This window comes from Cyanistes caeruleus, chromosome Z (genome assembly GCF_971803275.1).
Source record: "Cyanistes caeruleus chromosome Z, bCyaCae1.hap1.1, whole genome shotgun sequence".
NCBI classification, from domain to species: Eukaryota; Metazoa; Chordata; class Aves; order Passeriformes; family Paridae; genus Cyanistes; species Cyanistes caeruleus.
The window spans coordinates 11,172,002-11,196,020 of record NC_141732.1 but is presented as its reverse complement, the minus strand read 5'-3'; positions in this window follow the sequence as shown (position 1 = coordinate 11,196,020).

Below are 24,019 nucleotides of genomic sequence, written 5' to 3'. Positions count from 1 at the left end.
CTCCTAGAGAGTCTGTGTCGTTTCTTCTCGCCGTTCCCAATAGAACAACATCTGGGGAGCCTGACGTGATGTGCATCTAATGACCCCGAGGTTCGGTGCAGCCAGCGGTCGATGAAGCAGCTGCTTCCATCCAGAGGGGTAAGTGAGGATCTCCCGGGCTCTCCTAGAGGGAGCTGGTATTTAAATCAACGGGATAGTGGAGCCCTGCCAGTGAGCGGCCTTGGAACGGCTTATCTTGGCGAAGCAGAGCTTAAAGTCCCGGCTCTAAGCCACTGCGTCTGCACTGCACTCGCGAGCCGTCAAGAAAGACGGTTCTCACAATGGGGAACTACAATTCAGCTAATGAACAGCTTGTCTTCTCTGCGTGGCAGGGCGCCTTGCCACGCATGGGACTCAGTGTTTCTGAAGAATGATGTGGTTCTTTTGGGGCAGATGTGAAAGTTTCTTTCAGCAAAAACAGCTTTTCTATGGAATGACAGTCTTTTGTTTCCATGGGATAAATTTCGGCAACAGACCTTTCCTCCTTTGGACCCTTCCTTTGACCCAGACTTAATCAAGATGCGCTTTGGTGAATATTGGTTTTACTCCATCAACAAACACGATAAATGCAAAAAAATCCTGAATCTATTGGGTGATTCCTAGAATTTATGTTTTTACGAATGATGTTCAGAGGAAGTCAGTGTTCTGAATTCAGTGAACTGCCGAAACCTGAGTGGGTACTGCTAAAATTATCTTCAGCAAAATAAAAATTTACTGTAGATCTTTGACCTTTACCTGTATTTCTTTCCACATGGAAAATATGCTTCGATTGCGTACAATTTCCTTCTGAAACTAAAATGTGGCTGCAAGCTGAATGGCTCCAGTTGTAGGTGTCCATAATTCAAGGAAGTAACTACGTATCTCCATGCTACGTCAAAGTACAATTCTCACAGTCCCCAATACTTTTAGTTTAGAAATGCATACTTTTATTATTCTTTTGAGCAACTAAAAACTGCATTTCAAAGGGAAGAAGAGAAATGTACTGTAAAAATATGAGGTGAGATCTTCTATATATGTAATGTTTTTCACGTGCACAAAAACCTGTAAGATAAATAGCTGGGGGATATAAAGAAAAAGGCTAATGTCTAATGAAAGGAAATGAATGAAAACATGCAAAAGGAAAAAAGGAAGGAGGTGTGTAGGAAGTGTGGCAGGAAAGAGAGAAAGAGAAAGAGAGAGAGATGGAGAGAAGCAGAGAGAAAGAAAGGGGGAAAGGGTAAAAGTGACAAAGAGAAAAAGAGAGAAAGTAAGAAAGAAAGGAAGGAAGTGTTGAAGGAAGTGCCGAAGTGCAGACAGAAGTGCGGACAGAAGTGCGGGCTGGAGTGCGGGAAGGAGTGCAGGAGGGAGTGAGTTCAGGAGTGTGGGAGTGCGGGAGTGAGTTCGGGAGTTGGGGAGTTTGGGAGTTCGGGCGGGAGTTCGGGAGTTCGGGAGTTGGGAAGTTTGGGAGTTCGGGAGGGAGTTTGGGAGTTCAGGAGGGAGGGAGATGTTCTAGGATGAAATGAAGTGCAACAAAACAAGATTGTTTCAGCGATTTATTGCCAATGGGAAGGGAAAAAAAAGCAGTTGCTCCACTGTAAAGGATTAGAAAAGACAGAAAAGGCACAAAGCAAAACTAGGCAAGGAAAGAGAGAAAATGAAAGAAAAAGACAAAAAGAAAGGGAGAGAGAGGAGGGAAGGGAGAAAGAAGAAAGAGAAGAAAGAGCAGAAAAAAAGCAAAGCAAAGCAAAGCAAAGCAAAGCAAAGCAAAGAAAAGATTAAAAAAATAAAAGAATAAAAAATAAAAAAATAAAATAAAAAAATAATAAAAAAAAAATAAAAATGAAAAAATAAAAAAAATAAAATAAAAAAGAAAGAAAAGAAAGAAGAAGCGCAGAAGCACAGAAGCAAGCGCGGAAGGAAGGAAGGAAGCGTGAAAAGAAGCACAGAAGAAGCACAGAAGGAGGGAGGCAGGCAAGAGCAGAAGGAAGCATGGAAGCACGCAAGTGTGGAATGGCGGAAGCAAGCGCAGAAGCATTGAAGTGCAGAAGCAAGCATGGAAGGAAGCAAGTGCGAAAAGAAGCAAGCATGGAAGGAAGCACAGAAGCGTGGAAGGAAGGAAGGAAGCAAGAAAGCGCAGAAGCACAGAAGTGCAGAACCGCGGAAGCGCAGAACCGCGGAAGCGCGGAAGCGCAGAAGCGCAGAGGACCACAGCCACTCTCGTGGGACTGGCCAGCCCAGGTTTGCGCAGTGCCCTTTATATACCCCCAGCCAGGGCGGGGCTCTGCCATGTCACAATGGACTTTGGGCACCGCAAGCTCCCGTATCACCGAGGGCCCTGCCATGTCACAATGGACTTTGGGCACCGCAAGCTCCCGCATCACCGAGGGCCCTGCCATGTCACAATGGACTTTGGGCAGCACAAGCTCCCGCGTCACCGAGGGCCCTGACGCACCATGCCTGTGTCCCAAAGGCCACCCCGGCACCCCTTCAACAGCCAAAGGCACCGGGAGCAGCCTGGAGCAGCCCCAGCCTTGGGGGCTTGCTGCCCCTTCTTCTGAGCCACACCTTCAAATGATCAGGAGCAGCTGGGGCCGAGTGAAGGTGCAAAGGTGTGGAGGCTAACTCTGAAGCAGGCAGCAAAGTGCCTGTAGAATTGCAGGCCACATAGCTTTCTCAAGTCCTGCCTGAGAAAGTGGCCTGGGAAGTTATAAGGAGGATTTCAAACAGTCCTCCGAGACAGAAAACAGCCTTGCCAGGTGCTGTTTGTCCGTCCCTTGTTTTCTTTGCAAGAGAAAGTCAGGGGGTGGTGAGCCCCACTGAGCAATGATGGTGATGTAGTAGTTTGCTAACCGAGAAGAGTTTCATTTCTGGACTTTCCACGTATCAGTCTATAAAAGAGACCTGAAGTAATAAACGAAGAGAAATTCTCCTAAATGACTCCGGAGAGAGCCTGTGTCATTTCTTCTCGCCGTTCCCAATAGAACGACATCTGGGGAGCCTGACGTGATGTGCATCTAATGACCCCGAGGTTCGGTGCAGCCAGCGGTCGATGAAGCAGCTGCTTCCATCCAGAGGGGTAAGTGAGGATCTCCCGGGCTCTCCTAGAGGGAGCTGGTATTTAAATCAACGGGATAGTGGAGCCCTGCCAGTGAGCGGCCTTGGAACGGCTTATCTTGGCGAAGCAGAGCTTAAAGTCCCAGGTCTAAGCCACTGCGTCTGCACTGCACTCGCGAGCCGTCAAGATAGACGGTTCTCACAATGGGCAACTACAATTCAGCTAATGAACAGCTTGTCTTCTCTGCGTGGCAGGGCGCCTTGCCACGCATGGGACTCAGTGTTTCTGAAGAATGATGTGGTTCTTTTGGGGCAGATGTGAAAGTTTCTTTCAGCAAAAACAGCTTTTCTATGGAATGACAATCTTTTGTTTCCATGGGATAAATTTCGGCAACAGACTTTTCCTCCTTTGGACCCTTCCTTTGACCCAGACTTAATCAAGATGCGCTTTGGTGAATATTGGTTTTACTCCATCAACAAACACAATAAATGCAAAAAAATCCTGAATCTATTGGGTGATTCCTAGAATTAATGTTTTTACGAATGATGTTCAGAGGAAGTCAGTGTTCTGAATTCAGTGAACTGCCAAAACCTGAGTGGGTACTGCTAAAATTATCTTCAGCAAAATAAAAATTTACTGTAGATCTTTGACCTTTACCTGTATTTCTTTCCACATGGAAAATATGCTTCGATTGCGTACAATTTCCTTCTGAAACTAAAATGTGGCTGCAAGCTGAATGGCTCCAGTTGTAGGTGTCCATAATTCAAGGAAGTAACTACGTATCTCCATGCTACGTCAAAGTACAATTCTCACAGTCCCCAATACTTTTAGTTTAGAAATGCATACTTTTATTATTCTTTTGAGCAACTAAAAACTGCATTTCAAAGGGAAGAAGAGAAATGTACTGTAAAAATATGAGGTGAGATCTTCTATATATGTGATGTTTTTCACGTGCACAAAAACCTGAAAGATAAATAGGTGGGGGATATAAAGAAAAAGGCTAATGTCTAATGAAAGGAAATGAATGAAAACATGCAAAAGGAAAAAAGGAAGGAGGTGTGGAGGAAGTGTGGCAGGAAAGAGAGAAAGAGAAAGAGAGAGAGATGGAGAGAGGCAGAGAGAAAGAAAGGGGGAAAGGGTAAAAGTGACAAAGAGAAAAAGAGAGAAAGAGAGAAAGGAAGTGTTGAAGGAAGTGCCGAAGTGCGGACAGAAGTGCGGAAGGAAGTGCGGGCTGGAGTGCGGGAAGGAGTGCGGGAGGGAGGGAGTGCGGGAGGGAGGGAGTTTGGGAGGGAGTGTGGGAGTTTGGGAGGGAGTGTGGAAGTTCGGGAGGGAGTTCAGGAGTTCGGGAGTTCGGGAGGGAGTTCGGGTGGGTGTTCGGGAATTCGGGAGATGTTCTAGGATGAAAGGAAGTGCAAGAAAACAAGATTGTTTCAGCGATTTATTGCCAATGGAAAGGGGAAAAAAGCAGTTGTCCCACTGTAAACGATTAGAAAAGACAGAAAAGACACAAAGCAAAACTAGGCGAGGAAAGAGAGAAAATGAAAGAAAAAGACAAAAAGAAAGGGAGAAATAGGAGGGGAGGGAGGAAGAAGAAAGAGAAGAAAGAGCAGAAAAAAAGCAAAGCAAAGCAAAGCAAAGCAAAACAAAGCAAAGCAAAGCAAAGCAAAGAAAAGAAAAGAAAAGAATAAAAAAATAAAAGAATAAAAAATAAAAAAATAAAAAAATAAAAAAATAAAAAAATAAAAAAATAAAAAAATAAAAATAAAAAAAATAAAAAAAATAAAAAAAAAAAGAAAGAAAAGAAAGAAGAAGCGCAGAAGCACAGAAGCAAGCGCAGAAGGAAGGAAGGAAGCGTGAAAGGAAGCACAGAAGAAGCACAGAAGGAGGGAGGCAGGCAAGAGCAGAAGGAAGCGTGGAAGCACGCAAGTGTGGAATGGCGGAAGCAAGCGCAGAAGCATTGAAGTGCAGAAGCAAGCATGGAAGGAAGCAAGTGCGAAAAGAAGCAAGCATGGAAGGAAGCACAGAAGCGTGGAAGGAAGGAAGGAAGCAAGAAAGCGCAGAAGCACAGAAGTGCAGAACCGCGGAAGCGCAGAACCGCGGAAGCGCAGAAGCGCAGAAGCGCAGAAGCGCAGAGGACCACAGCCACTCTCGTGGGACTGGCCAGCCCAGGTTCCCGCAGTGCCCTTTATATACCCCCAGCCAGGGCGGGGCTCTGCCATGTCACAATGGACTTTGGGCAGCACAAGCTCCCGCGTCACCGAGGGCCCTGCCATGTCACAATGGACTTTGGGCAGCACAAGCTCCCGCGTCACCGAGGGCCCTGACGCACCATGCCTGTGTCCCAAAGGCCACCCCGGCACCCCTTCAACAGCCAAAGGCACCGGGAGCAGCCTGGAGCAGCCCCAGCCTTGGGGGCTTGCTGCCCCTTCTTCTGAGCCACTCCTTCAAACGATCAGGAGCAGCTGGGGCCGAGTGAAGGTGCAAAGGTGTGGATGCTAACTCTGAAGCAGGCAGCAAAGTGCCTGTAGAATTGCAGGCCACATAGCTTTCTCAAGCCCTGCCTGAGAAAGTGGCCTGGGAAGTTTTAAGGAGGATTTCAAACAGTCCTCCGAGACAGAAAACAGCCTTGCCAGGTGCTGTTTGTCCGTCCCTTGTTTTCTTTGCAAGAGAAAGTCAGGGGGTGGTGAGCCCCACTGAGCAATGATGGTGATGTAGTAGTTTGCTAACCAAGAAGAGTTTAATTTCTGGACTTTCCACGTATCAGTCTATAAAAGAGACCTGAAGTAATAAACGAAGAGAAATTCTCCTAAATGACTCCGGAGAGAGCCTGTGTCGTTTCTTCTCGCCGTTCCCAATAGAACGACATCTGGGGAGCCTGACGTGATGTGCATCTAATGACCCCGAGGTTCGGTGCAGCCAGCGGTCGATGAAGCAGCTGCTTCCATCCAGAGGGGTAAGTGAGGATCTCCCGGGCTCTCCTAGAGGGAGCTGGTATTTAAATCAACGGGATAGTGGAGCCCTGCCAGTGAGCGGCCTTGGAACGGCTTATCTTGGCGAAGCAGAGCTTAAAGTCCCGGCTCTAAGCCACTGCGTCTGCACTGCACTCGCGAGCCGTCAAGATAGACGGTTCTCACAATGGGGAACTACAATTCAGCTAATGAACAGCTTGTCTTCTCTGCGTGGCAGGGCGCCTTGCCACGCATGGGACTCAGTGTTTCTGAAGAATGATGTGGTTCTTTTGGGGCAGATGTGAAAGTTTCTTTCAGCAAAAACAGCTTTTCTATGGAATGACAGTCTTTTGTTTCCATGGGATAAATTTCGGCAACAGACCTTTCCTCCTTTGGACCCTTCCTTTGACCCAGACTTAATCAAGATGCGCTTTGGTGAATATTGGTTTTACTCCATCAACAAACACGATAAATGCAAAAAAATCCTGAATCTATTGGGTGATTCCTAGAATTTATGTTTTTACGAATGATGTTCAGAGGAAGTCAGTGTTCTGAATTCAGTGAACTGCCAAAAACTGAGTGGGCACTGCTAAAATTATCTTCAGCAAAATAAAAATTTACCGTAGCTCTTTGACCTTTACCTGTATTTCTTTCCACATGGAAAATACGCTTGGACTTATTACAATTTTCTTCTGAAACTAAAATGTGGCTGCAAGCTGAATGGCTCCAGTTGTAGGTGTCCATAATTCAAGGAAGTAACTACATATCTCCATGCTACGTCAAAGTACAATTCTCACAGTCCCCAATACTTTTAGTTTAGAAATGCATACTTTTATTATTCTTTTGAGCAACTAAAAACTGCATTTCAAAGGGAAGAAGAGAAATGTACTGTAAAAATATGAGGTGAGATCTTCTATATTTGTAATGTTTTTCACGTGCACAAAAACCTGAAAGATAAATAGGTGGGGGATATAAAGAAAAAGGCTAATGTCTAATGAAAGGAAATGAATGAAAACATGCAAAAGGAAAAAAGGAAGGAGGTGTGTAGGAAGTGTGGCAGGAAAGAGAGAAAGAGAAAGAGAGAGAGCTGGAGAGAGGCAGAGAGAAAGAAAGGGGGAAAGGGTAAAAGTGACAAAGAGAAAAAGAGAGAAAGTAAGAAAGAAAGGAAGGAAGTGTTGAAGGAAGTGCCGAAGTGCAGACAGAAGTGCGGACAGAAGTGCGGGCTGGAGTGCGGGAAGGAGTGCAGGAGGGAGTGAGTTCAGGAGTGTGGGACTGCGGGAGGGAGTTCGGGAGTTGGGGAGTTTGGGAGTTCGGGAGGGAGTTTGGGAGTTCAGGAGGGAGGGAGATGTTCTAGGATGAAATGAAGTGCAAGAAAACAAGATTGTTTCAGCGATTTATTGCCAATGGAAAGGGAAAAAAAGCAGTTGCTCCACTGTAAAGGATTAGAAAAGACAGAAAAGGCACAAAGCAAAACTAGGCAAGGAAAGAGAGAAAATGAAAGAAAAAGACAAAAAGAAAGGGAGAGAGAGGAGGGGAGGGAGAAAGAAGAAAGAGAAGAAAGAGCAGAAGAAAAGAAAAGAAAAGAAAAGAAAAGAAAAGAAAAGAAAAGAAAAGAAAAGAAAAGAAAAGAAAAGAAAAGAAAAGAAAAGAAAAGAAAAGAAAAGAAAAGAAAAGAAAAGAAAAGAAAAGAAAAGAAAAGAAAAGAAAAGAAAAGAAAAGAAAAAAAAATAAGAAAATAAAAAATAAAAAAATAAAAAAATAAAAAAATAAAAAAATAAAAAATAAAAAAATAAAAAATAAAAAATAAAAAATAAAAAATAAAAAATAAAAAATAAAAAAATAAAAAATAAAAAAAATAAAAATAAAAAAATAAAAAATAAAATAAAAAAGAAAGAAAAGAAAGAAGAAGCGCAGAAGCACAGAAGCAAGCGCAGAAGGAAGGAAGGAAGCGTGAAAGGAAGCACAGAAGAAGCACAGAAGGAAGGAGGCAGGCAAGAGCAGAAGGAAGCGTGGAAGCACGCAAGTGTGGAATCGCGGAAGCAAGCGCAGAAGCATTGAAGTGCAGAAGCAAGCATGGAAGGAAGCAAGTGCGAAAAGAAGCAAGCATGGAAGGAAGCACAGAAGCGTGGAAGGAAGGAAGGAAGCGCAGAAGTACAGAAGTGCAGAACCGCGGAAGCGCAGAACCGCGGAAGCGCGGAAGCGCAGAAGCGCAGAAGCGCAGAGGACCACAGCCACTCTCGTGGGACTGGCCAGCCCAGGTTTGCGCAGTGCCCTTTATATACCCCCAGCCAGGGTGGGGCTCTGCCATGTCACAATGGACTTTGGGCACCGCAAGCTCCCGCATCACCGAGGGCCCTGCCATGTCACAATGGACTTTGGGCAGCACAAGCTCCCGCGTCACCGAGGGCCCTGACGCACCATGCCTGTGTCCCAAAGGCCACCCCGGCACCCCTTCAACAGCCAAAGGCACCGGGAGCAGCCTGGAGCAGCCCCAGCCTTGGGGGCTTGCTGCCCCTTCTTCTGAGCCACTCCTTCAAATGATCAGGAGCAGCTGGGGCCGAGTGAAGGTGCAAAGGTGTGGATGCTAACTCTGAAGCAGGCAGCAAAGTGCCTGTAGAATTGCAGGCCACATAGCTTTCTCAAGTCCTGCCTGAGAAAGTGGCCTGGGAAGTTTTAAGGAGGATTTCAAACAGTCCTCCGAGCCAGAAAACAGCCTTGCCAGGTGCTGTTTGTCCGTCCCTTGTTTTCTTTGCAAGAGAAAGTCAGGGGGTGGTGAGCCCCACTGAGCAATGATGGTGATGTAGTAGTTTGCTAACCAAGAAGAGTTTCATTTCTGTACTTTCCACGTATCAGTCTATAAAAGAGACCTGAAGTAATAAACGAAGAGAAATTCTCCTAAATGACTCCGGAGAGAGCCTGTGTCATTTCTTCTCGCCATTCCCAATAGAACGACATCTGGGGAGCCTGACGTGATGTGCATCTAATGACCCCGAGGTTCGGTGCAGCCAGCGGTCGATGAAGCAGCTGCTTCCATCCAGAGGGGTAAGCGAGGATCTCCCGGGCTCTCCTAGAGGGAGCTGGTATTTAAATCAACGGGATAGTGGAGCCCTGCCAGTGAGCGGCCTTGGAACGGCTTATCTTGGCGAAGCAGAGCTTAAAGTCCCGGCTCTAAGCCACTGCGTCTGCACTGCACTCGCGAGCCGTCAAGATAGACGGGTCTCACAATGGGGAACTACAATTCAGCTAATGAACAGCTTGTCTTCTCTGCGTGGCAGGGCGCCTTGCCACGCATGGGACTCAGTGTTTCTGAAGAATGATGTGGTTCTTTTGGGGCAGATGTGAAAGTTTCTTTCAGCAAAGACAGCTTTTCTATGGAATGACAGTCTTTTGTTTCCATGGGATAAATTTCGGCAACAGACTTTTCCTCCTTTGGACCCTTCCTTTGACCCAGACTTAATCAAGATGCACTTTGGTGAATATTGGTTTTACTCCATCAACAAACACGATAAATGCAAAAAAATCCTGAATCTATTGGGTGATTCCTAGAATTTATGTTTTTACGAATGATGTTCAGAGGAAGTCAGTGTTCTGAATTCAGTGAACTGCCAAAACCTGAGTGGGTACTGCTAAAATTATCTTCAGCAAAATAAAAATTTACCGTAGCTCTTTGACCTTTACCTGTATTTCTTTCCACATGGAAAATACGCTTAGACTTATTACAATTTTCTTCTGAAACTAAAATGTGGCTGCAAGCTGAATGGCTCCAGTTGTAGGTGTCCATAATTCAAGGAAGTAACTACGTATCTCCATGCTACGTCAAAGTACAATTCTCACAGTCCCCAATACTTTTAGTTTAGAAATGCATACTTTTATTATTCTTTTGAGCAACTAAAAACTGCATTTCAAAGGGAAGAAGAGAAATGTACTGTAAAAATATGAGGTGAGATCTTCTATATTTGTAATGTTTTTCACGTGCACAAAAACCTGAAAGATAAATAGGTGGGGGATATAAAGAAAAAGGCTAATGTCTAATGAAAGGAAATGAATGAAAACATGCAAAAGGAAAAAAGGAAGGAGGTGTGTAGGAAGTGTGGCAGGAAAGAGAGAAAGAGAAAGAGAGAGAGCTGGAGAGAGGCAGAGAGAAAGAAAGGGGGAAAGGGTAAAAGTGACAAAGAGAAAAAGAGAGAAAGTAAGAAAGAAAGGAAGGAAGTGTTGAAGGAAGTGCCGAAGTGCAGACAGAAGTGCGGACAGAAGTGCGGGCTGGAGTGCGGGAAGGAGTGCAGGAGGGAGTGAGTTCAGGAGTGTGGGACTGCGGGAGGGAGTTCGGGAGTTGGGGAGTTTGGGAGTTCGGGAGGGAGTTTGGGAGTTCAGGAGGGAGGGAGATGTTCTAGGATGAAATGAAGTGCAAGAAAACAAGATTGTTTCAGCGATTTATTGCCAATGGAAAGGGAAAAAAAGCAGTTGCTCCACTGTAAAGGATTAGAAAAGACAGAAAAGGCACAAAGCAAAACTAGGCAAGGAAAGAGAGAAAATGAAAGAAAAAGACAAAAAGAAAGGGAGAGAGAGGAGGGGAGGGAGAAAGAAGAAAGAGAAGAAAGAGCAGAAGAAAAGAAAAGAAAAGAAAAGAAAAGAAAAGAAAAGAAAAGAAAAGAAAAGAAAAGAAAAGAAAAGAAAAGAAAAGAAAAGAAAAGAAAAGAAAAGAAAAGAAAAGAAAAGAAAAGAAAAGAAAAGAAAAGAAAAGAAAAGAAAAGAAAAGAAAAATAAGAAAATAAAAAAAAAATAAAAAAATAAAAAATAAAAAAAAATAAAAAATAAAAAATAAAAAATAAAAAATAAAAAATAAAAAAATAAAAAATAAAAAAAATAAAAATAAAAAAATAAAAAATAAAATAAAAAAGAAAGAAAAGAAAGAAGAAGCGCAGAAGCACAGAAGCAAGCGCAGAAGGAAGGAAGGAAGCGTGAAAGGAAGCACAGAAGAAGCACAGAAGGAAGGAGGCAGGCAAGAGCAGAAGGAAGCGTGGAAGCACGCAAGTGTGGAATCGCGGAAGCAAGCGCGGAAGCATTGAAGTGCAGAAGCAAGCATGGAAGGAAGCAAGTGCGAAAAGAAGCAAGCATGGAAGGAAGCACAGAAGCGTGGAAGGAAGGAAGGAAGCGCAGAAGCACAGAAGTGCAGAACCGCGGAAGCGCAGAACCGCGGAAGCGCGGAAGCGCAGAAGCGCAGAAGCGCAGAGGACCACAGCCACTCTCGTGGGACTGGCCAGCCCAGGTTTGCGCAGTGCCCTTTATATACCCCCAGCCAGGGTGGGGCTCTGCCATGTCACAATGGACTTTGGGCACCGCAAGCTCCCACATCACCGAGGGCCCTGCCATGTCACAATGGACTTTGGGCAGCACAAGCTCCCGCGTCACCGAGGGCCCTGACGCACCATGCCTGTGTCCCAAAGGCCACCCCAGCACCCCTTCAACAGCCAAAGGCACCGGGAGCAGCCTGGAGCAGCCCCAGCCTTGGGGGCTTGCTGCCCCTTCTTCTGAGCCACTCCTTCAAATGATCAGGAGCAGCTGGGGCCGAGTGAAGGTGCAAAGGTGTGGATGCTAACTCTGAAGCAGGCAGCAAAGTGCCTGTAGAATTGCAGGCCACATAGCTTTCTCAAGTCCTGCCTGAGAAAGTGGCCTGGGAAGTTTTAAGGAGGATTTCAAACAGTCCTCCGAGCCAGAAAACAGCCTTGCCAGGTGCTGTTTGTCCGTCCCTTGTTTTCTTTGCAAGAGAAAGTCAGGGGGTGGTGAGCCCCACTGAGCAATGATGGTGATGTAGTAGTTTGCTAACCAAGAAGAGTTTCATTTCTGTACTTTCCACGTATCAGTCTATAAAAGAGACCTGAAGTAATAAACGAAGAGAAATTCTCCTAAATGACTCCGGAGAGAGCCTGTGTCATTTCTTCTCGCCGTTCCCAATAGAACGACATCTGGGGAGCCTGACGTGATGTGCATCTAATGACCCCGAGGTTCGGTGCAGCCAGCGGTCGATGAAGCAGCTGCTTCCATCCAGAGGGGTAAGCGAGGATCTCCCGGGCTCTCCTAGAGGGAGCTGGTATTTAAATCAACGGGATAGTGGAGCCCTGCCAGTGAGCGGCCTTGGAACGGCTTATCTTGGCGAAGCAGAGCTTAAAGTCCCGGCTCTAAGCCACTGCGTCTGCACTGCACTCGCGAGCCGTCAAGATAGACGGGTCTCACAATGGGCAACTACAATTCAGCTAATGAACAGCTTGTCTTCTCTGCGTGGCAGGGCGCCTTGCCACGCATGGGACTCAGTGTTTCTGAAGAATGATGTGGTTCTTTTGGGGCAGATGTGAAAGTTTCTTTCAGCAAAGACAGCTTTTCTATGGAATGACAGTCTTTTGTTTCCATGGGATAAATTTCGGCAACAGAGTTTTCCTCCTTTGGACCCTTCCTTTGACCCAGACTTAATCAAGATGCACTTTGGTGAATATTGGTTTTACTCCATCAACAAACACGATAAATGCAAAAAAATCCTGAATCTATTGGGTGATTCCTAGAATTTATGTTTTTACGAATGATGTTCAGAGGAAGTCAGTGTTCTGAATTCAGTGAACTGCCAAAACCTGAGTGGGTACTGCTAAAATTATCTTCAGCAAAATAAAAATTTACCGTAGCTCTTTGACCTTTACCTGTATTTCTTTCCACATGGAAAATACGCTTAGACTTATTACAATTTTCTTCTGAAACTAAAATGTGGCTGCAAGCTGAATGGCTCCAGTTGTAGGTGTCCATAATTCAAGGAAGTAACTACGTATCTCCATGCTACGTCAAAGTACAATTCTCACAGTCCCCAATACTTTTAGTTTAGAAATGCATACTTTTATTATTCTTTTGAGCAACTAAAAACTGCATTTCAAAGGGAAGAAGAGAAATGTACTGTAAAAATATGAGGTGAGATCTTCTATATTTGTAATGTTTTTCACGTGCACAAAAACCTGAAAGATAAATAGGTGGGGGATATAAAGAAAAAGGCTAATGTCTAATGAAAGGAAATGAATGAAAACATGCAAAAGGAAAAAAGGAAGGAGGTGTGTAGGAAGTGTGGCAGGAAAGAGAGAAAGAGAAAGAGAGAGAGATGGAGAGAGGCAGAGAGAAAGAAAGGGGGAAAGGGTAAAAGTGACAAAGAGAAAAAGAGAGAAAGTAAGAAAGAAAGGAAGGAAGTGTTGAAGGAAGTGCCGAAGTGCAGACAGAAGTGCGGACAGAAGTGCGGGCTGGAGTGCGGGAAGGAGTGCAGGAGGGAGTGAGTTCAGGAGTGTGGGAGTTCGGGAGGGAGTTCGGGAGTTGGGGAGTGTGGGAGTTCGGGAGGGAGTTCGGGAGTTGGGGAGTTTGGGAGTTCGGGAGGGAGTTTGGGAGTTCAGGAGGGAGGGAGATGTTCTAGGATGAAATGAAGTGCAAGAAAACAAGATTGTTTCAGCGATTTATTGCCAATGGAAAGGGAAAAAAAGCAGTTGCTCCACTGTAAAGGATTAGAAAAGACAGAAAAGGCACAAAGCAAAACTAGGCAAGGAAAGAGAGAAAATGAAAGAAAAAGACAAAAAGAAAGGGAGAGAGAGGAGGGGAGGGAGAAAGAAGAAAGAGAAGAAAGAGCAGAAGAAAAGAAAAGAAAAGAAAAGAAAAGAAAAGAAAAGAAAAGAAAAGAAAAGAAAAGAAAAGAAAAGAAAAGAAAAGAAAAGAAAAGAAAAGAAAAGAAAAGAAAAGAAAAGAAAAGAAAAGAAAAGAAAAGAAAAGAAAAGAAAAGAAAAGAAAAATAAGAAAATAAAAAATAAAAAAATAAAAAAATAAAAAAATAAAAAAATAAAAAATAAAAAAAATAAAAAATAAAAAATAAAAAATAAAAAATAAAAAAAAATAAAAATAAAAAAATAAAAAATAAAATAAAAAAGAAAGAAAAGAAAGAAGAAGCGCAGAAGCACAGAAGCAAGCGCAGAAGGAAGGAAGGAAGCGTGAAAGGAAGCACAGAAGAAGCACAGAAGGAAGGAGGCAGGCAAGAGCAGAAGGAAGCGTGGAAGCACGCAAGTGTGGAATCGCGGAAGCAAGCGCGGAAGCATTGAAGTGCAGAAGCAAGCATGGAAGGAAGCAAGTGCGAAAAGAAGCAAGCATGGAAGGAAGCACAGAAGCGTGGAAGGAAGGAAGGAAGCGCAGAAGCACAGAAGTGCAGAACCGCGGAAGCGCAGAACCGCGGAAGCGCGGAAGCGCAGAAGCGCAGAAGCGCAGAGGACCACAGCCACTCTCGTGGGACTGGCCAGCCCAGGTTTGCGCAGTGCCCTTTATATACCCCCAGCCAGGGCGGGGCTCTGCCATGTCACAATGGACTTTGGGCACCGCAAGCTCCCGCATCACCGAGGGCCCTGCCATGTCACAATGGACTTTGGGCAGCACAAGCTCCCGCGTCACCGAGGGCCCTGACGCACCATGCCTGTGTCCCAAAGGCCACCCCGGCACCCCTTCAACAGCCAAAGGCACCGGGAGCAGCCTGGAGCAGCCCCAGCCTTGGGGGCTTGCTGCCCCTTCTTCTGAGCCACTCCTTCAAATGATCAGGAGCAGCTGGGGCCGAGTGAAGGTGCAAAGGTGTGGATGCTAACTCTGAAGCAGGCAGCAAAGTGCCTGTAGAATTGCAGGCCACATAGCTTTCTCAAGTCCTGCCTGAGAAAGTGGCCTGGGAAGTTTTAAGGAGGATTTCAAACAGTCCTCCGAGCCAGAAAACAGCCTTGCCAGGTGCTGTTTGTCCGTCCCTTGTTTTCTTTGCAAGAGAAAGTCAGGGGGTGGTGAGCCCCACTGAGCAATGATGGTGATGTAGTAGTTTGCTAACCAAGAAGAGTTTCATTTCTGTACTTTCCACGTATCAGTCTATAAAAGAGACCTGAAGTAATAAACGAAGAGAAATTCTCCTAAATGACTCCGGAGAGAGCCTGTGTCATTTCTTCTCGCCGTTCCCAATAGAACGACATCTGGGGAGCCTGACGTGATGTGCATCTAATGACCCCGAGGTTCGGTGCAGCCAGCGGTCGATGAAGCAGCTGCTTCCATCCAGAGGGGTAAGCGAGGATTTCCCGGGCTCTCCTAGAGGGAGCTGGTATTTAAATCAATGGGATAGTGGAGCCCTGCCAGTGAGCGGCCTTGGAACGGCTTATCTTGGCGAAGCAGAGCTTAAAGTCCCGGCTCTAAGCCACTGCGTCTGCACTGCACTCGCGAGCCGTCAAGATAGACGGTTCTCACAATGGGGAACTACAATTCAGCTAATGAACAGCTTGTCTTCTCTGCGTGGCAGGGCGCCTTGCCACGCATGGGACTCAGTGTTTCTGAAGAATGATGTGGTTCTTTTGGGGCAGATGTGAAAGTTTCTTTCAGCAAAGACAGCTTTTCTATGGAATGACAGTCTTTTGTTTCCATGGGATAAATTTCGGCAACAGACTTTTCCTCCTTTGGACCCTTCCTTTGACCCAGACTTAATCAAGATGCACTTTGGTGAATATTGGTTTTACTCCATCAACAAACACGATAAATGCAAAAAAATCCTGAATCTATTGGGTGATTCCTAGAATTTATGTTTTTACGAATGATGTTCAGAGGAAGTCAGTGTTCTGAATTCAGTGAACTGCCAAAACCTGAGTGGGTACTGCTAAAATTATCTTCAGCAAAATAAAAATTTACCGTAGCTCTTTGACCTTTACCTGTATTTCTTTCCACATGGAAAATACGCTTAGACTTATTACAATTTTCTTCTGAAACTAAAATGTGGCTGCAAGCTGAATGGCTCCAGTTGTAGGTGTCCATAATTCAAGGAAGAAACTACGTATCTCCATGCTACGTCAAAGTACAATTCTCACAGTCCCCAATACTTTTAGTTTAGAAATGCATACTTTTATTATTCTTTTGAGCAACTAAAAACTGCATTTCAAAGGGAAGAAGAGAAATGTACTGTAAAAATATGAGGTGAGATCTTCTATATTTGTAATGTTTTTCACGTGCACAAAAACCTGAAAGATAAATAGGTGGGGGATATAAAGAAAAAGGCTAATGTCTAATGAAAGGAAATGAATGAAAACATGCAAAAGGAAAAAAGGAAGGAGGTGTGTAGGAAGTGTGGCAGGAAAGAGAGAAAGAGAAAGAGAGAGAGATGGAGAGAGGCAGAGAGAAAGAAAGGGGGAAAGGGTAAAAGTGACAAAGAGAAAAAGAGAGAAAGTAAGAAAGAAAGGAAGGAAGTGTTGAAGGAAGTGCCGAAGTGCAGACAGAAGTGCGGACAGAAGTGCGGGCTGGAGTGCGGGAAGGAGTGCAGGAGGGAGTGAGTTCAGGAGTGTGGGAGTTCGGGAGGGAGTTCGGGAGTTGGGGAGTGTGGGAGTTCGGGAGGGAGTTCGGGAGTTGGGGAGTTTGGGAGTTCGGGAGGGAGTTTGGGAGTTCAGGAGGGAGGGAGATGTTCTAGGATGAAATGAAGTGCAAGAAAACAAGATTGTTTCAGCGATTTATTGCCAATGGAAAGGGAAAAAAAGCAGTTGCTCCACTGTAAAGGATTAGAAAAGACAGAAAAGGCACAAAGCAAAACTAGGCAAGGAAAGAGAGAAAATGAAAGAAAAAGACAAAAAGAAAGGGAGAGAGAGGAGGGGAGGGAGAAAGAAGAAAGAGAAGAAAGAGCAGAAGAAAAGAAAAGAAAAGAAAAGAAAAGAAAAGAAAAGAAAAGAAAAGAAAAGAAAAGAAAAGAAAAGAAAAGAAAAGAAAAGAAAAGAAAAGAAAAGAAAAGAAAAGAAAAGAAAAGAAAAGAAAAGAAAAATAAGAAAATAAAAAAAAATAAAAAAATAAAAAATAAAAAAAAATAAAAAATAAAAAATAAAAAATAAAAAATAAAAAATAAAAAAATAAAAAATAAAAAAAAATAAAAATAAAAAAATAAAAAATAAAATAAAAAAGAAAGAAAAGAAAGAAGAAGCGCAGAAGCACAGAAGCAAGCGCAGAAGGAAGGAAGGAAGCGTGAAAGGAAGCACAGAAGAAGCACAGAAGGAAGGAGGCAGGCAAGAGCAGAAGGAAGCGTGGAAGCACGCAAGTGTGGAATCGCGGAAGCAAGCGCGGAAGCATTGAAGTGCAGAAGCAAGCATGGAAGGAAGCAAGTGCGAAAAGAAGCAAGCATGGAAGGAAGCACAGAAGCGTGGAAGGAAGGAAGGAAGCGCAGAAGCACAGAAGTGCAGAACCGCGGAAGCGCAGAACCGCGGAAGCGCGGAAGCGCAGAAGCGCAGAAGCGCAGAGGACCACAGCCACTCTCGTGGGACTGGCCAGCCCAGGTTTGCGCAGTGCCCTTTATATACCCCCAGCCAGGGCGGGGCTCTGCCATGTCACAATGGACTTTGGGCACCGCAAGCTCCCACATCACCGAGGGCCCTGCCATGTCACAATGGACTTTGGGCAGCACAAGCTCCCGCGTCACCGAGGGCCCTGACGCACCATGCCTGTGTCCCAAAGGCCACCCCAGCACCCCTTCAACAGCCAAAGGCACCGGGAGCAGCCTGGAGCAGCCCCAGCCTTGGGGGCTTGCTGCCCCTTCTTCTGAGCCACTCCTTCAAATGATCAGGAGCAGCTGGGGCCGAGTGAAGGTGCAAAGGTGTGGATGCTAACTCTGAAGCAGGCAGCAAAGTGCCTGTAGAATTGCAGGCCACATAGCTTTCTCAAGTCCTGCCTGAGAAAGTGGCCTGGGAAGTTTTAAGGAGGATTTCAAACAGTCCTCCGAGCCAGAAAACAGCCTTGCCAGGTGCTGTTTGTCCGTCCCTTGTTTTCTTTGCAAGAGAAAGTCAGGGGGTGGTGAGCCCCACTGAGCAATGATGGTGATGTAGTAGTTTGCTAACCAAGAAGAGTTTCATTTCTGTACTTTCCACGTATCAGTCTATAAAAGAGACCTGAAGTAATAAACGAAGAGAAATTCTCCTAAATGACTCCGGAGAGAGCCTGTGTCATTTCTTCTCGCCGTTCCCAATAGAACGACATCTGGGGAGCCTGACGTGATGTGCATCTAATGACCCCGAGGTTCGGTGCAGCCAGCGGTCGATGAAGCAGCTGCTTCCATCCAGAGGGGTAAGCGAGGATCTCCCGGGCTCTCCTAGAGGGAGCTGGTATTTAAATCAACGGGATAGTGGAGCCCTGCCAGTGAGCGGCCTTGGAACGGCTTATCTTGGCGAAGCAGAGCTTAAAGTCCCGGCTCTAAGCCACTGCGTCTGCACTGCACTCGCGAGCCGTCAAGATAGACGGGTCTCACAATGGGCAACTACAATTCAGCTAATGAACAGCTTGTCTTCTCTGCGTGGCAGGGCGCCTTGCCACGCATGGGACTCAGTGTTTCTGAAGAATGATGTGGTTCTTTTGGGGCAGATGTGAAAGTTTCTTTCAGCAAAGACAGCTTTTCTATGGAATGACAGTCTTTTGTTTCCATGGGATAAATTTCGGCAACAGACTTTTCCTCCTTTGGACCCTTCCTTTGACCCAGACTTAATCAAGATGCACTTTGGTGAATATTGGTTTTACTCCATCAACAAACACGATAAATGCAAAAAAATCCTGAATCTATTGGGTGATTCCTAGAATTTATGTTTTTACGAATGATGTTCAGAGGAAGTCAGTGTTCTGAATTCAGTGAACTGCCAAAACCTGAGTGGGTACTGCTAAAATTATCTTCAGCAAAATAAAAATTTACCGTAGCTCTTTGACCTTTACCTGTATTTCTTTCCACATGGAAAATACGCTTAGACTTATTACAATTTTCTTCTGAAACTAAAATGTGGCTGCAAGCTGAATGGCTCCAGTTGTAGGTGTCCATAATTCAAGGAAGTAACTACGTATCTCCATGCTACGTCAAAGTACAATTCTCACAGTCCCCAATACTTTTAGTTTAGAAATGCATACTTTTATTATTCTTTTGAGCAACTAAAAACTGCATTTCAAAGGGAAGAAGAGAAATGTACTGTAAAAATATGAGGTGAGATCTTCTATATTTGTAATGTTTTTCACGTGCACAAAAACCTGAAAGATAAATAGGTGGGGGATATAAAGAAAAAGGCTAATGTCTAATGAAAGGAAATGAATGAAAACATGCAAAAGGAAAAAAGGAAGGAGGTGTGTAGGAAGTGTGGCAGGAAAGAGAGAAAGAGAAAGAGAGAGAGATGGAGAGAGGCAGAGAGAAAGAAAGGGGGAAAGGGTAAAAGTGACAAAGAGAAAAAGAGAGAAAGTAAGAAAGAAAGGAAGGAAGTGTTGAAGGAAGTGCCGAAGTGCAGACAGAAGTGCGGACAGAAGTGCGGGCTGGAGTGCGGGAAGGAGTGCAGGAGGGAGTGAGTTCAGGAGTGTGGGAGTTCGGGAGGGAGTTCGGGAGTTGGGGAGTGTGGGAGTTCGGGAGGGAGTTCGGGAGTTGGGGAGTTTGGGAGTTCGGGAGGGAGTTTGGGAGTTCAGGAGGGAGGGAGATGTTCTAGGATGAAATGAAGTGCAAGAAAACAAGATTGTTTCAGCGATTTATTGCCAATGGAAAGGGAAAAAAAGCAGTTGCTCCACTGTAAAGGATTAGAAAAGACAGAAAAGGCACAAAGCAAAACTAGGCAAGGAAAGAGAGAAAATGAAAGAAAAAGACAAAAAGAAAGGGAGAGAGAGGAGGGGAGGGAGAAAGAAGAAAGAGAAGAAAGAGCAGAAGAAAAGAAAAGAAAAGAAAAGAAAAGAAAAGAAAAGAAAAGAAAAGAAAAGAAAAGAAAAGAAAAGAAAAGAAAAGAAAAGAAAAGAAAAGAAAAGAAAAGAAAAGAAAAGAAAAGAAAAGAAAAGAAAAGAAAAGAAAAATAAGAAAATAAAAAATAAAAAAATAAAAAAATAAAAAAATAAAAAAATAAAAAATAAAAAAAATAAAAAATAAAAAATTAAAAATAAAAAATAAAAAAAAAATAAAAATAAAAAAATAAAAAATAAAATAAAAAAGAAAGAAAAGAAAGAAGAAGCGCAGAAGCACAGAAGCAAGCGCAGAAGGAAGGAAGGAAGCGTGAAAGGAAGCACAGAAGAAGCACAGAAGGAAGGAGGCAGGCAAGAGCAGAAGGAAGCGTGGAAGCACGCAAGTGTGGAATCGCGGAAGCAAGCGCGGAAGCATTGAAGTGCAGAAGCAAGCATGGAAGGAAGCAAGTGCGAAAAGAAGCAAGCATGGAAGGAAGCACAGAAGCGTGGAAGGAAGGAAGGAAGCGCAGAAGCACAGAAGTGCAGAACCGCGGAAGCGCAGAACCGCGGAAGCGCGGAAGCGCAGAAGCGCAGAAGCGCAGAGGACCACAGCCACTCTCGTGGGACTGGCCAGCCCAGGTTTGCGCAGTGCCCTTTATATACCCCCAGCCAGGGCGGGGCTCTGCCATGTCACAATGGACTTTGGGCACCGCAAGCTCCCGCATCACCGAGGGCCCTGCCATGTCACAATGGACTTTGGGCAGCACAAGCTCCCGCGTCACCGAGGGCCCTGACGCACCATGCCTGTGTCCCAAAGGCCACCCCGGCACCCCTTCAACAGCCAAAGGCACCGGGAGCAGCCTGGAGCAGCCCCAGCCTTGGGGGCTTGCTGCCCCTTCTTCTGAGCCACTCCTTCAAATGATCAGGAGCAGCTGGGGCCGAGTGAAGGTGCAAAGGTGTGGATGCTAACTCTGAAGCAGGCAGCAAAGTGCCTGTAGAATTGCAGGCCACATAGCTTTCTCAAGTCCTGCCTGAGAAAGTGGCCTGGGAAGTTTTAAGGAGGATTTCAAACAGTCCTCCGAGCCAGAAAACAGCCTTGCCAGGTGCTGTTTGTCCGTCCCTTGTTTTCTTTGCAAGAGAAAGTCAGGGGGTGGTGAGCCCCACTGAGCAATGATGGTGATGTAGTAGTTTGCTAACCAAGAAGAGTTTCATTTCTGTACTTTCCACGTATCAGTCTATAAAAGAGACCTGAAGTAATAAACGAAGAGAAATTCTCCTAAATGACTCCGGAGAGAGCCTGTGTCATTTCTTCTCGCCGTTCCCAATAGAACGACATCTGGGGAGCCTGACGTGATGTGCATCTAATGACCCCGAGGTTCGGTGCAGCCAGCGGTCGATGAAGCAGCTGCTTCCATCCAGAGGGGTAAGCGAGGATCTCCCGGGCTCTCCTAGAGGGAGCTGGTATTTAAATCAACGGGATAGTGGAGCCCTGCCAGTGAGCGGCCTTGGAACGGCTTATCTTGGCGAAGCAGAGCTTAAAGTCCCGGCTCTAAGCCACTGCGTCTGCACTGCACTCGCGAGCCGTCAAGATAGACGGGTCTCACAATGGGCAACTACAATTCAGCTAATGAACAGCTTGTCTTCTCTGCGTGGCAGGGCGCCTTGCCACGCATGGGACTCAGTGTTTCTGAAGAATGATGTGGTTCTTTTGGGGCAGATGTGAAAGTTTCTTTCAGCAAAGACAGCTTTTCTATGGAATGACAGTCTTTTGTTTCCATGGGATAAATTTCGGCAACAGACTTTTCCTCCTTTGGACCCTTCCTTTGACCCAGACTTAATCAAGATGCACTTTGGTGAATATTGGTTTTACTCCATCAACAAACACGATAAATGCAAAAAAATCCTGAATCTATTGGGTGATTCCTAGAATTTATGTTTTTACGAATGATGTTCAGAGGAAGTCAGTGTTCTGAATTCAGTGAACTGCCAAAACCTGAGTGGGTACTGCTAAAATTATCTTCAGCAAAATAAAAATTTACCGTAGCTCTTTGACCTTTACCTGTATTTCTTTCCACATGGAAAATACGCTTAGACTTATTACAATTTTCTTCTGAAACTAAAATGTGGCTGCAAGCTGAATGGCTCCAGTTGTAGGTGTCCATAATTCAAGGAAGTAACTACGTATCTCCATGCTACGTCAAAGTACAATTCTCACAGTCCCCAATACTTTTAGTTTAGAAATGCATACTTTTATTATTCTTTTGAGCAACTAAAAACTGCATTTCAAAGGGAAGAAGAGAAATGTACTGTAAAAATATGAGGTGAGATCTTCTATATTTGTAATGTTTTTCACGTGCACAAAAACCTGAAAGATAAATAGGTGGGGGATATAAAGAAAAAGGCTAATGTCTAATGAAAGGAAATGAATGAAAACATGCAAAAGGAAAAAAGGAAGGAGGTGTGTAGGAAGTGTGGCAGGAAAGAGAGAAAGAGAAAGAGAGAGAGATGGAGAGAGGCAGAGAGAAAGAAAGGGGGAAAGGGTAAAAGTGACAAAGAGAAAAAGAGAGAAAGTAAGAAAGAAAGGAAGGAAGTGTTGAAGGAAGTGCCGAAGTGCAGACAGAAGTGCGGACAGAAGTGCGGGCTGGAGTGCGGGAAGGAGTGCAGGAGGGAGTGAGTTCAGGAGTGTGGGAGTGCGGGAGGGAGTTCAGGAGTTGGGGAGTGTGGGAGTTCGGGAGGGAGTTCGGGAGTTGGGGAGTTTGGGAGTTCGGGAGGGAGTTTGGGAGTTCAGGAGGGAGGGAGATGTTCTAGGATGAAATGAAGTGCAAGAAAACAAGATTGTTTCAGCGATTTATTGCCAATGGAAAGGGAAAAAAAGCAGTTGCTCCACTGTAAAGGATTAGAAAAGACAGAAAAGGCACAAAGCAAAACTAGGCAAGGAAAGAGAGAAAATGAAAGAAAAAGACAAAAAGAAAGGGAGAGAGAGGAGGGGAGGGAGAAAGAAGAAAGAGAAGAAAGAGCAGAAGAAAAGAAAAGAAAAGAAAAGAAAAGAAAAGAAAAGAAAAGAAAAGAAAAGAAAAGAAAAGAAAAGAAAAGAAAAGAAAAGAAAAGAAAAGAAAAGAAATAAAAAAATAAAAAAATAAAAAATAAAAATATAAAAAAATAAAAAAATAAAAAAATAAAAAATAAAAAATAAAAAACAAAAAATAAAAAATAAAAAATAAAAAAATAAAAAATAAAAAAATAAAAATAAAAAAAATAAAAAATAAAATAAAAAAGAAAGAAAAGAAAGAAGAAGCGCAGAAGCACAGAAGCAAGCGCAGAAGGAAGGAAGGAAGCGTGAAAGGAAGCACAGAAGAAGCACAGAAGGAAGGAGGCAGGCAAGAGCAGAAGGAAGCGTGGAAGCACGCAAGTGTGGAATCGCGGAAGCAAGTGCGGAAGCATTGAAGTGCAGAAGCAAGCATGGAAGGAAGCAAGTGCGAAAAGAAGCAAGCATGGAAGGAAGCACAGAAGCGTGGAAGGAAGGAAGGAAGCGCAGAAGCACAGAAGTGCAGAACCGCGGAAGCGCAGAACCGCGGAAGCGCGGAAGCGCAGAAGCGCAGAAGCGCAGAGGACCACAGCCACTCTCGTGGGACTGGCCAGCCCAGGTTTGCGCAGTGCCCTTTATATACCCCCAGCCAGGGTGGGGCTCTGCCATGTCACAATGGACTTTGGGCACCGCAAGCTCCCACATCACCAAGGGCCCTGCCATGTCACAATGGACTTTGGGCAGCACAAGCTCCCGCGTCACCGAGGGCCCTGACGCACCATGCCTGTGTCCCAAAGGCCACCCCGGCACCCCTTCAACAGCCAAAGGCACCGGGAGCAGCCTGGAGCAGCCCCAGCCTTGGGGGCTTGCTGCCCCTTCTTCTGAGCCACTCCTTCAAATGATCAGGAGCAGCTGGGGCCGAGTGAAGGTGCAAAGGTGTGGATGCTAACTCTGAAGCAGGCAGCAAAGTGCCTGTAGAATTGCAGGCCACATAGCTTTCTCAAGTCCTGCCTGAGAAAGTGGCCTGGGAAGTTTTAAGGAGGATTTCAAACAGTCCTCCGAGCCAGAAAACAGCCTTGCCAGGTGCTGTTTGTCCGTCCCTTGTTTTCTTTGCAAGAGAAAGTCAGGGGGTGGTGAGCCCCACTGAGCAATGATGGTGATGTAGTAGTTTGCTAACCAAGAAGAGTTTCATTTCTGTACTTTCCACGTATCAGTCTATAAAAGAGACCTGAAGTAATAAACGAAGAGAAATTCTCC